Source organism: Lutra lutra, chromosome 2 (genome assembly GCF_902655055.1).
Source record: "Lutra lutra chromosome 2, mLutLut1.2, whole genome shotgun sequence".
NCBI lineage: Eukaryota > Metazoa > Chordata > Mammalia > Carnivora > Mustelidae > Lutra > Lutra lutra.
The window spans coordinates 206,823,088-206,835,834 of NC_062279.1; the positions used below are offsets into that span (position 1 = coordinate 206,823,088).

A 12,747-nucleotide genomic window follows, 5' to 3' on the forward strand; every position below is an offset into this window, starting at 1 on the left:
AGGTAAGAATGATTGGGGCATGCTTGAAGAACCCAAGTAAGGCAAGTTGGGGTGTAGTGGGTAGAGGGTATAGAGGTGAAGACCCTGTAGTGAACAGAGCCCGCTTTATACAAGGGACTGGGTGCCAGGATTAGGGGGTTTAATTAATTAATTAATTAATTTTTAAAGACCTTATTTATTTGTTAGTTACTTGAAAGAGAGCATGAGCAGGAGGAAAAGAGAACCTCAAGCAGACTCCATGCTTAGCGTGGAGCCCAATGTGGGGCTTCACATGGGGTTTTGTTTCAGGAGGCCGAGAGCATGACCTGAGCAGAAACCGAGAGCTCGATGCTTAACCACCACCCAGATGCCCCAGGTTGGAAGGTTTAAATACAGCAATTACCTTCTACAAATTCTGTTTCAGAGAAGGTCACTGGCTAATGTGTGAGAAAGGAATAGCAGCAGAACCAAAGTAGAACCAAGCACCATGTTAGGAGACAGTAGCAGCAGTCCACTTGGTAGTGATAGAGGAGGGCCTCAGGAATTGGGGAGATAGTGTGAAGCAGAGCTGACGAGATTTACTGGTGGATGAGACATGGAAGGAGAGGAAAGGAAAGGATTTCTAAATATTTGCTCAAGCGACCAGGTGGGTTGTGCTGCTTTGTATTGACATGTTGACAAAAAAAAAGGGAGAAGGCAGGTTTTTCAGGTCTTGGAAATTTTGTTTGGAGTATGGTAATGAGATGCATTTTAGAAATGCAAGTGGAAATATTAAGAGGCCAATTTTGGGAGCGCCTGGATGGCTCAGTCATTAAGCATCTGCCTTCAGCTCAGGTCATGATCCCAAGGTCCCAGGATTAAGCCTTCATCCATCGCCTCCCTCTCCCTCTCCCTCCTCCTCCTCCCTCCTTCTCCTTCTTTCACTGTGTTTCTGTCAAATAAATAAAAATTTTAAAAAAGCCAATTTGGGGTAAATTTCAAGGCTAGAGAAGTAAAACTCAGAATCACTAGAAATATGGATTTTCTTCAAAGCCATGGGGATGGATGACATTACCTAGCGAGAAGCTGTAGATAAATAAGAGAAAGAGCCCCAGTTCCATACTACGGAGCCAGCAAAGGAATAACTAAGGACAGAGGAAAAGCCAGCAGCGAAGTATCTTTAAGCCAGGACAGAATGGGCCAATGCTGCTAGGTCTGTCAAGATGAGAACAGAAGTGTTACTGTGGGATCTGGAAATGAGCAACTCATTGCTGGTGTTAGTGTGCAATCGCAGTGCATGGATGGTCAGAAAGCCTGTTGGAATGGGATAAGGAGAAAACAGGAGTGATGCAATAGGGGCAGAGACTACAGACAACTTTTCCTAGAGATTTTGCTGTGAAAAGGGGTAATATAATGAGGTAGTAGACAGCAGATTGTTATGGAAATTTTTTTAATGCACAAAGCTTAAAGTTCTTTGTCAATAAGAATGATCAGTGGAGAGGGGATAATTGATAATGCAGTATAAAAAGAATCCTATTTGCAGGAGGAATTCTTTAAGGCTCCAGAAGCTGATATGTGTTGGGTGCAGTGAAGACTTGACTTTCGATAGGAAGAGCCTGTCTTCCATGAAAACAGGCAGGAAGGCAGGATGGCAGAAACTACCTCATTGCATTTTATTTTAATTGGAAAAGCTGAGATTTCAAGTCTGGGTAACTTGGAAAACGTTGGAACAAATCACATGCACACCAAAAGAAAATCACCACAGGTGTAGGAGACTTCATAGGATACAGAGAAATGAGCAGAGGACTTAGAAGTCACTTCACCTGTCTCTGCTGAAAGAAAGCTGTGCTTGTCTTTCACATAGTAGAGACTGGGGGAGGGGGAAACATAACTTTGGACATTCCTAAAAGGAATTTTTAATATTAGTCCTTAAAAATTGGTTGTAGTGATATATTTCATGCCTTTGAGGAAACCAGGGAGCATAGAAATATATAGAGAGAAATATATATATATATATATTTCTCTCTATATATTTCTATGTATATATATCAGTTATGTTAACTGGAATTGTATGTTTTACTTACCTATTTTTTTTTAAGATTTTATTTATTCATTTGACAGACAGAGATCACAAGTAGGCAGAGAGGCAGGCAGAGAGAGAGGGGGAAGCAGGCTTCCTGCTGAGCAGAGAGCCTGATGTGGGGCTCGATCCCAGCACCCTGAGATCAAGACCTGAGCTGAAGGCAGAGGCTTTAACCCACTGAGCCACCCAGGTGCCCCTACCTATTTTTTAATTTAAATCTAGTAAGCCAACTTATAGTACATCACTAGTTTTAGATATAGTGTTCAATAATTTATCAATTTTGTATAACACCAAAGACTTATCATATTACTTGCCCTCCTAATGACCATCATCCAATTACCCCATCCCCCACCAATCTCCCCTCCAGCAACCCTCAGTTTTTTTCCTAGAGCTAAGAGTCTCTCATGGTTTTTCTCCCTCTCTGATGACTTCCCATTCTGTTTTCCCTCCCTTCCCCTATGGTCCTCTGACCTGTTTCTTGTATTCCACATGAGTGAAATCATATGATAATTTTCTTTCTCTGATTGACTTATTTTGCCTAGCATAATACCCTCCAATTTCATCTACATCAATGTAAATGGTAAGTACTCATCCTTCCTGATGACTGAGTAATATATTCTACTTTATATATATACCACATCTTCTTTATCCAGTCATCCGTCAATGGACATCTCAGCTCCTTCCTCAGTTTGGCTATTGTGGACATTGCTGCTATGAACATTGGGGTGCAGGTGCCCCTTTGGATCGCTACCTTTGTATCTTTGGAGTAATTACTCACCTAATGCTAAAAAAAATCAACAGAGTAAATCTGAATATCTAATTGACTTCGTCAAACAATTCATGAGTCCCGTCTAGCAAGCAGACGGGAACCCCAAAGGGCCGCAGAAGAGAAAGGTTTATAAAGGGAGGACAAGGAAGCTAGAAACAGAAAAAAAATAAAAAGGATTATTTCAGGTGCAATCACCTTCACTTGGGTTTTAGTAGGTAGATTATCTCATCTTCCTTTGGGGGGTGAGGAGGGCTCATGACAGATCACCTTATTGTGTTGACGGGAAAATTCTCTAACTGATTGCTTAAGACTCCCTTTCTGGGGTGTTGAAACTGAGTTAGGCTAAGTATTAAGTCTTGGCTTACTGACTTGAGATCTTAACCTAAGCAACAACCATTTTAGGCCTACAGTTTTCTCTTTAAATATATATATATATATATATATATATATATATATATATAGAATATATATATATTCTCATGAACTGCCACAGAGTCCAGGGCCCTTATAAATGTTCTTGAATGAATGAATGAATGAATGAAGTGATCTGAAGAACTTGGAAAGCGAGAAACGACATTCTTCCAGGAGAGGTGGAATAGTACATGAAAGAAACGAAGCTTTCATAAATCTAATGCTTTATCTCTAAATTTAAAACAAAAAGGCTTCAGTTGAGAGGAAGCAGAGCTAAGGCAGAAAGTCTTAGGAAAGGTAACTCAACTTTTATGTAGTTCTAGAAATGACTATCAGAGGAACTTAAAAGGCTCCAGAGAAGGCTGTGACCCTAGATGACAATTTTATGTCCCGTTTCTGACAGTAGTCTCCCACCACGAGTCCTGGAGAAGGAAAGGCAACATGAATTAGTGTAAAGAAGCCTCATGAACAAAGTGTCCTATTTAGTGCCTAAATAGAATCCTGACTGTCGTAGAGTGTCTTCTATGGCAGGGCATAAATTTGATATCCCTGCCTATCAATCAAGTCTGATTCAAGAGTATCGGGTTTATTATGTGAAAAAAAAATCTTCAGTTAATCATCATAGGTAGCAACATCTAACAACATATTCTAGTTATCGTATTTTCTTGAAGAATGGTGAGCGCCTTTAAGAATGTGCAAACTGAATATTGTAGTATCGGTTAGGAGGTAAGTTACCAGTTCAGTAAATTCTTTAAAAGGGAGTTTGCAAATTTTGGGGTAGGGTGCATCTAAAATCAGTGGGAGATTACACCAATAGCTTTTGCAGCGTGGGGCAGAGCCAGTAGATGGTGGTCTTAAGTTGCAAGTTGCTATTATAGTAATACCTGTCAGCATGGGAAATAACTACTGCTTTCCACAAAATGTCAAAATTCACTTTTCCATTCATTAGATGCCATAAATTGGAAGATGATGGCACAAGAGAGCATTCTGAGATATGTTAACTGTTACTTTTTAAAAGCACAATTTAAAAAAAATCATAGGAAACTTGTAACAACACAGCATTTAAAATCATGCAATGCTTATATCAGAATGTGATATAAATGGCTTTATCTATTTTTCATCTTTTTTTGAGAATGAAAGAGATTTTTAATTTCTTAATAAGAATGCTCTCTGTTGGAATTCTCAAAAACCAAGACGAACTCTAAGCTGTAATACCTAAATAAGATATCCACTTAACATTCTCTATTGTTAAATGCACTTTAGAGATTCAGTGGCAAGAGTATTACAATACCTTGTAATTATGCAGACTGAGTAGAATTAAAGACTTTGGAAATTAATTTTGAGTTGAAATATTAAATTAAGTAGAATGTTTTATCATAATGGCATAATTTAAAACTAACTAAAAATAGCATTAATAATAATCATGATCACTCTCCTTTCATTAAAAGAAGAGATTTAGCACTAAATTATTAAATGATCAAATTTATGGTGCCCAAGTTAGTAAAGATTTTGTAGTAGTGTAAATCATGCTACATGATTTCTGTCTAGTGACTATGGCAAATTAGTCACTCTAGTAAATTTTAGAGGATGTTAATAATACAAACACTTCAGTGTTGGAAGCTTTGGTAGAACGATACTCTATACATCCTTGGACATTCAAATATTCCTTTTTTTTTTTTTCTTCCAACAGTGTATTATCTAACTGCCAAGGGTAGTAGCAGGGATGGACAATTACACCTTGAACAAAAGAAAAGGGTAAGCCTCTTATTTTTACAAGCCAACAATTTATAAGAAGTGATTTCTGCTTTCCAACCTTAACCTTTGACCTCCTTCTATTCAACAGTCTTCTGATTTTACTCTGAAATTGCACTGTGTTCTAAGCAGAACATATGTTGCTCATTTTCTTTAATGATTCTCAGATCAACTCAATTTTACTCTACAAACCAAAAAAAAAAAAAAAAGGCAAGAAATGATTTGCTTTCTAGCTTATTTAAAATCATCCTAAGGTATATACGTTATTTCCACCCCCCCATAACTGAATTAGCTCTACCAATATATGAGTTATAAAATAGGCAAGCAGCCTAAAGTAGAGAGCAAACACACATCAACCCCTTGAGTGACTAGGGTGGGCTGGTGTTAAGGTAGAGGGAGATTTGCTTTGTTTTATAAGTTTCTTGAGGAAAGTTTTTATAGATGTTCTAATATACACATATACTATACACTTGTCTATATTTAATATCGTTAAGTATTTCCTTCCTCTTTAGCCATGGATATGGTTTTGGGTACCTGATCTATATTTCGGAAAATTATCAGATCTGAGAATCCCAAAAGTCACGTAATATTGCAATGGATTAGTACATGTATAAAAATGTTATGAATTATCTGAATCACTCCTCAGAATTTTGTCTTCCATAGTCAAAATATCAATGTCAAAAACAATGAATACTGTTATGCTGAAAATAAATTTAAAAAAATGATTAAAAAAAAAACAAAACCAAAAAAGAAAAAAAATCAATGTTTATATTGTTACATATATAAACCTATATGTTACATACCTGTTAATTCATAATGCAACTTTTAGAAAATTGTGGGGAAATAATCGTCTAACCAAACTTACTATTATGGGTTAATTTCTGAGAATGTTAGAATTATTTTGGACCAAGAATGTTAATTTAGAGCAAACCAGTCACTTGTTACTTTTCTTTTACCTAGTAATGTTTTGGCCACGAGTTTATCCTATGCCTTTAGCACTACCCAAATCCTTTTGGCAAAATAAAAATTTTGCAGCAGAAGATCCTTATTAAAAACATGGATTGAAGTGGTGTGGTGCAGAACCCAGGTAGTGCATTTTCCTTCGCAGAGCTTTGGGGCATCATTAACAAGAGGCTAGTTACTAATGATCACACGCTCATTTACCTAGCACGCTCACTGTACTTTATATAAAGGGATGTGTGAATAAAATCAACACAGTTGGTAAATCTATAGTATCAAAGTCAGCGTAGCTTAAGATAATTTCCTTAAAATATTAATACAACAGCTGGGATATTCAGTAGAGAACTACATACATCATACTGAGGCATTTAACTAGACTCAGGAGTCACACACATCTGAAAACATGTATCGACTCATTAGCATTGTTTCAGTAACTGCTTTGGCTTTTATATAACACAGGAAATAGGAAACCATAACATCGTAAATAGTGTTAAACTGAACCTATCCATGTAGCCAGAGCAATTTTAAGCCAATCATTTCTCATTAGGCTAATGCTAGTAAAGTTTCTTATTCAGATTTTTTTTTTCCTTTTTACTTCTTTTGGCTATTCAGTGGCCAATGAGGTGTAATAAGTTTTAGCAAATTGGGGCTGAGGTCCCTTAGGTTAGCTTTATTCTCTGCTGTAAATTACAGCAGCTTTATAACTGCTTAATACAGCTCTTGAATCAAGAAATGTCACACCTGCATTTTCCTGTTCAAGCTGAATGACTGGCATTAGGGGAGAGAGAGAAAGAGGGAGAGAAAGTGCATATGCTCCTGGAATTCAGGATTAAACCTGCTTTCAGACTGTCATACTGATTTATATTTTAACCATTGAGCAGCTGAAGTGGAAACTAAATAGAATTTTAATATACCAGCGTCTTCCCATATATTTTCTCTTTGCAGATTACAGTTTGGCAAATTGTTAAATTTGTCAGTGCGCTCTGTGGTACCTCCTGTTGACTCTGAATTGGATTTTGTATTTTGGACTTTATTTTTGATTTCAGGTCCCAACTTGCTTCTTAGACTTCACATCTGTTTTTTAAGCATCAGAAAACCAGTCGCGGCTATACGGACCCTCTCTGATGAAGCAGCAGACTTACATAAGAAGACAGTGTGACAATAAAAAGGGTACTAGTGTAGAAGTCTCTCTTCTCTTAGCAGCTTTTAATAGGTCAGCAAATGTGACTTGTTGGCTGTTTTCCTGTCTTTCTCATTGACAGTTCATTACAAAATGAAGTAGGTTATTTTTTTTTTCTGACTGGATTAGCAAAAACAGAAAAGTAATTAATACATAAAGTACCAAATATGAAATATTACTCTGCACAGAGGCATTTCACACTTCATTGATTTCATGAGTGGGCCAGAGGTGCCAGAACAATAATTAATATGTTGTAAGGGAAAAATTATTATGCAAGGTCAGCAGCTTTTGAAGACTTTACAAAGAAGAGGCATGAAAAGATGTTCTGAAACTGTTTCTTAAATAGGGCTTACAACTGGATTTTAAATGAATATTGGAAGAAATACATGGTTTTTCTATGAGAAATTAGTAGGGATTTTTCATTTGTCACTGAAAGGATGCCTCTTTATGGAAGCATAATGTAAATCAATATACTGGCATTTGGGAAAAAAATGAATAAATATGTGTGGGTACGTATAGACTTATGGATATCATTATTTACATTTCCAAACTGTCAGTGAAATAGAAAAATTTAAAATTCAAGGAAACTCATTTAGATTATTTTTAACCAATAACTGTTTTGCAAAAGTAACAATCTCAAAAAAGCAAAAATAAAAATACCAACATGAAATCAGCTATAATCCTACTGTGCCAATATAAAAATGTTAATATTCTGGGGGCTTCTGGGCAGCTCAGTTGGTTAAGCGTCTGCCTTCAGCTCAGGTCATGACCCCAGGGTCCCGGGACGGAGCCCCGTGCCAAGCTCCCTGCTCAATGGAGGGTCTGCTTCTCCCTCTCCCTTGGCCCTCCACTTCACTAGTGCTCTCTCACTCTCTCTCAAATAAATAAATAAAATCTTTTAAAAAAAGATGTTAATATTTTTGTGTATATCTTTTTTATATTCTCTCTAGGAAATACATATTTTTAATGGGATTCTGCCATGTTGTTTTTCAGTGTGCCTTTTCATTTATATGATTATTCCCTCATGTCATTCAGTCATTCTGTATGATTTTTAGTGGCTACATAATGCTTCACTGGATATAACCTGACATATTTAAATAGTCTTGTGTGGATGGGCATACAGTGGTTTCCATTCCAGACAAACTCCAACGCTCATCCTATTGTGACGGAGACTGCTGGACACAGCTCTAGAAATGGGGGCTCTGACTGCTTCACAGGTATTGCCAAATTGTCTTCCACAAAGGTCATCTCAGTCTGTCCCCACACAGTGTCTGTTTCAAAATTACCCTCAGTTGTGATCTTAAAGCTGTTCCTTACTCTGATGTCATGTGGTAAGTAATGGATTTTCCAGGATTAATTGAAAGTGATTGAGAGAAAATCTCCTGAAAGACTTTCAGAAATGAAATGTTCCCTGTGATTAAGACCAAAATAAGTAAGATCATTTAATATCATGTTTTTTAATCCCCAACTGAAAACTACTAATAGCTATCATTGACGGAGTGCTTACCATGTATCAGTGATAACCTGGCCACAAGTCTATGTGCTTTACATCAATTATTCTACATTTTATCCTCACAGTTATCCTGTGACATAAGTTTATTATGCTCCATTCAAAAACAGGAAGCGAAAATTCAGACAGTTTATGAACAAACTGCCTAAGGTCACATAGCTACTTGGTGGGGAGCTGGGATTTGAATCCAGAAGCGCCTGATTCAAAAGTTCATATTTCAGCTACTGTAAAAAACAGGAAAGGTCTTAAACTTGTGGTTCTGAAAGTACCACACATGGTAGCTAATTTGTGTATTTCCAACAACCACCTTTTTCCTCAATCTATTGTCATTTTGGTATCATGATTGAAGGTGTCTGCTTGGATCGACTATGGATTTCTACCACCTGGACCTGTGCTAAGAAACAGTAGGTCTCATTTCTCAAGCATGTGGTGCTAGAAAGGCCCGTGCCAGGTTGGCAGAGCAGGTTCTCATCCTTTCTTGGTACATAAGGCTCTCTAGTGTGGGAAGCTATCCCTAGTCCCCCAATTTTCTCTCCTCTACTCCTAAACTGGAGTCCATATGATAGTGTAACTTTCTTGTTAACCTTCTCTCTGTGAATCTGAGATGATATAAAGAAGGAAAAAGCCAGAAATCTGGGAGGAGGGGCAGTGTTGAGTCTTCCTTAGGAAACTTCCCTTGAGGCACCAGAACATTGTTCTGAAATTGAACCAGTGGGGAGGGTCTCTCTGAGAGGCTGCCTCTCTGGTGACATAGTTCTTGGAGGGCTGGGATGGAGAGGCAGGAAGACGATATGTTCCAGAAATATTCAACCCCAGATACAGTGGGAGTTCATAAAGGGAAAGGAAGAAAGTATTCTCTATCCCGGATACGGAGCTCAGCAAAGTAACATAATTAGGACCAGAAATTGTCCTGTTGTGGCATTCCAAATGCATACTTGAGCCTCTGTCCTACTCATTATGAATCTTTATCCTTTCCTCTCCCTCTGCTCCCTCTCTCATCAGCAGGCTAAAGAGAGGATACATCTCTAGCTTAAGCTTGGGGCTTTTTGGCACGATGCTTGATTGTCTCGGTTTCCTCTTGGCAGATTTAAATTGTTAGAGAAATGAAACTCGTTTGAAAACAGTAGGCCCTGGCAGGCACTCTCCCAGGCATTGCCCAGGACTCCAGGAACAGTTGTCAACTTGCATGGCATTTGTCTAGGTTGGGTTTGATCTTATTCTCAGATCCCATATGGTAAGAAATAATTCAATTTTAAAGTTTTGTGTGTTTTATGGTTGTGCGGATTGAGGTCAGAAGAGGGAGAGAGGTTGCTGTGTTTGGAGTTTGTCGATTTTTTTATATTAAAACTAAAATTTAATGAAGATGGGAGATTAAGGAAAAACTCTCTTATTTGCATGAACATGAGACAAAACTGAACAGGATATTTCTTACTTTCTCTGAATATAAATCTTTATTTGATTATTATACCCTTAATTGTAAGGTATGAAAATATAATAATATGGACAACTAAGATGCATATATGGTAGTTTAGAGATTTAAAAAATTCATGGTTCTTAGTTAAAAAAATAGTATATAAATGAAGAAAGAAGAGAAAATAGTACCATTTCTAGTAGTATTAGTTCTAACATAATCAGTTATCCAATGTTTAGTTTATTTATAAGAGCCTATGCAGCACTATATAAAGAATCTAGTGGTAGATAATAATATGCTTAGTGTTACTGGTGAGATATGTTCCAGCCTATTTACAAGTTTTTCTTTAAAATTATAATAGAACAGAATAATAGTAAATAATTAGGGTAAAAACACCCCCCAAAATTCTAGGGATAAGTTCATAGATAAGCATAACTTTTATAACCAATTTCTAGTGACACCAATACTGCTTTTGATTACGTAATTACAAACCTCATCTTCCTTCCTCTGTCTTCATTAGCAGCTGGGTCTGTGCACACAGAATGAGTTTCAGAGCAACCAAATGTGTGTGCTGCTCCCAAGAACATTCTAGGCATCATAAATAGCCAGTGTTTTCACCACTAAATACCTTTGTTTAGCCTGGCCACTCTATCACCATTGTTCCTCTCCGACACACAGTTTCCTTCTGTTGTTTCAGAACCTCCGAGAGGCAAATACGAGGTTCATTGCAGAGACTCAATTTAATATAGACTAACATGCACAATGGTACACACGAGTACCAGTGAAAACTTTCTGTACTTGGTGGTTTATGGAGTTAAAATAAGTTATCATCCCTCACCTCAAACCTGACTTTTGACCTGGATTTCTTCTTTATATATCTAACCATCAGTTATCCCGTTCAATGGAAGGTGAGACAGACCAGACTAAACTAGGGGTAGAGGACCAATCTGATTAAATCTAACAGTTTGTCCATCTGTGTCTGAATTTCATCACTTCTTGTGATTGTACGTAAAGTACCTGCTGTTGAATGGGGGATTAAGCCCATTCCAATTATTGAGGCTTTTTAACTTTACAGATGTCAAAGGCATTTCTTCAAACCTGTTCATTTCCAGAGCAAGGCTTTTCCAGATGGGAATTAGAAAGCAAGATTTGATAAAATCTGCTTCCCTATTACTCAATACAAAGGAATATTACAGTAGCACTCCTGTTTCCGCTAATCCGTTCATTTCAGGTTTGATTTACCTTTTTTGCCTTGATCTAAAATCCATGTGGCTTTATAGGATTTATATTGCTATATTCAGGTTTTGAATGAATCACAGAGTATGCATTTTAATATGATTTCTCTGATTCCAAAGCAGGGATTAACCTGTTGTTTTTTATTAAAAAGATTTTATCTTTAGATTTTAGAAGAGTGTTAAATTTCTCTAGTTATTTATAAACAGACAAAAGAAATTGCATTTGTTGGCTATACTAATGGAAGAAAGGGAAAAAAGGAAGCATAATTTTATAGAGAACTTAAAATATTAATACTTAATATCAGCCGTTACTTAAATCAGAGTGGAAGTTTCCTTAGCACCAAGACTTCTGCTCCCTACGCTGACATCTTGCAGACCTGAGACTACTGAAGCAGACCTCATTTGAATCACAGTATAGAGAAATATTGATGACTGGTTAGGTCTTAGAAATTAGATGCTAAGAAACGACTGACTTTAGCACTTAAAAACCGGGAGACACTCTACTCTTTTCTCCTGTGGTGCTTTTATTTTTATTTTTGGGGGGCCCTGCTGAAGTGCTTACGGGAGTAGAAAGATGCGGCAGGGGTCCCTGACATTGTTTTAAGGAATAATAATATTGTAATAGCAAAACCTTAGAGATGCTTAGAGTGTGACATGCAGTGTTCTAAGTTCTCTGCATATCAACCCAGTTAATCCTCACAGCAGCCTCATGAGTTGATACCGTTATCTCCCTGATACAGATAAGGAACTAAGACACCACCGGGAGGTGACGGAAGCTGTGCAAGCTTATATGACCGGTGAGTGCCAGAACCAGCGTCCAAACCTGGGAAACCAGGCTCCAGCCGTGCTTTCTACCACTACCCTAATTATGCTGACATGGTCAGACCACTAGTGTCCGGTCCACCCAAAAAATATATAAAATAAATTAAACTCAATCTAATGAGAATGAGGTAAAGTCCAAGTGAGAAATTGAATAAACAACTGGTACATTTGTATTTCCTATCTCCCCTTCTTAATGTAGAAATTCCAGATATGGGTTCCACATCTGTAGGTTTTAAAAACGGCTCATGTGCAAGTCACTAAGGATTTAGTCTGTGACCCATGAGCTTTTTGGACTCATTATTCTGTAGTTTCCCTTTGGTCTCACCATACACTTGGGGAATAGAGATATAAAGAGGAATTTAGTTGTGAGAAGTTGGCTTAAACGATCGATGTTTGTGGAAGGCAGATACTCATTTGCCTAAGTTGGTGATGGAGGAAGGACAGAAGTTTATATGCATATTGCTAAATAAAGGGAGACATGCTACACAACAAATTGAGTTTTGGAAAGATGAAAAAGGGAATGTTTATAAACACATCTAAATGCAAACCAGCAAGTAACATAACCATTGTTTATTAAAATAAATTTCATTTAATCTTTGAAGTCTTTTTAAATTTTTTATAATTTTTTATTAAGTTAGTCACCATACAGTACATCA

At 37.2% G+C, this 12,747-nt stretch overlaps 1 protein-coding gene across 1 annotated transcript in view; it reads right to left on the bottom strand.

Moving 5' to 3' along the window:
• Window positions 1–1,781: 1,781 nt before the first annotated feature.
• Window positions 1,782–12,747, bottom strand: part of NAA11 (N-alpha-acetyltransferase 11, NatA catalytic subunit) — a 55,297-nt gene continuing 44,331 nt past the window's right edge. The window contains exon 2 of the mRNA XM_047719643.1: window positions 1,782–1,828. The gene's annotated coding sequence lies outside the window, so the exon portion shown is untranslated. The remainder of the gene's footprint in view (window positions 1,829–12,747) is intronic.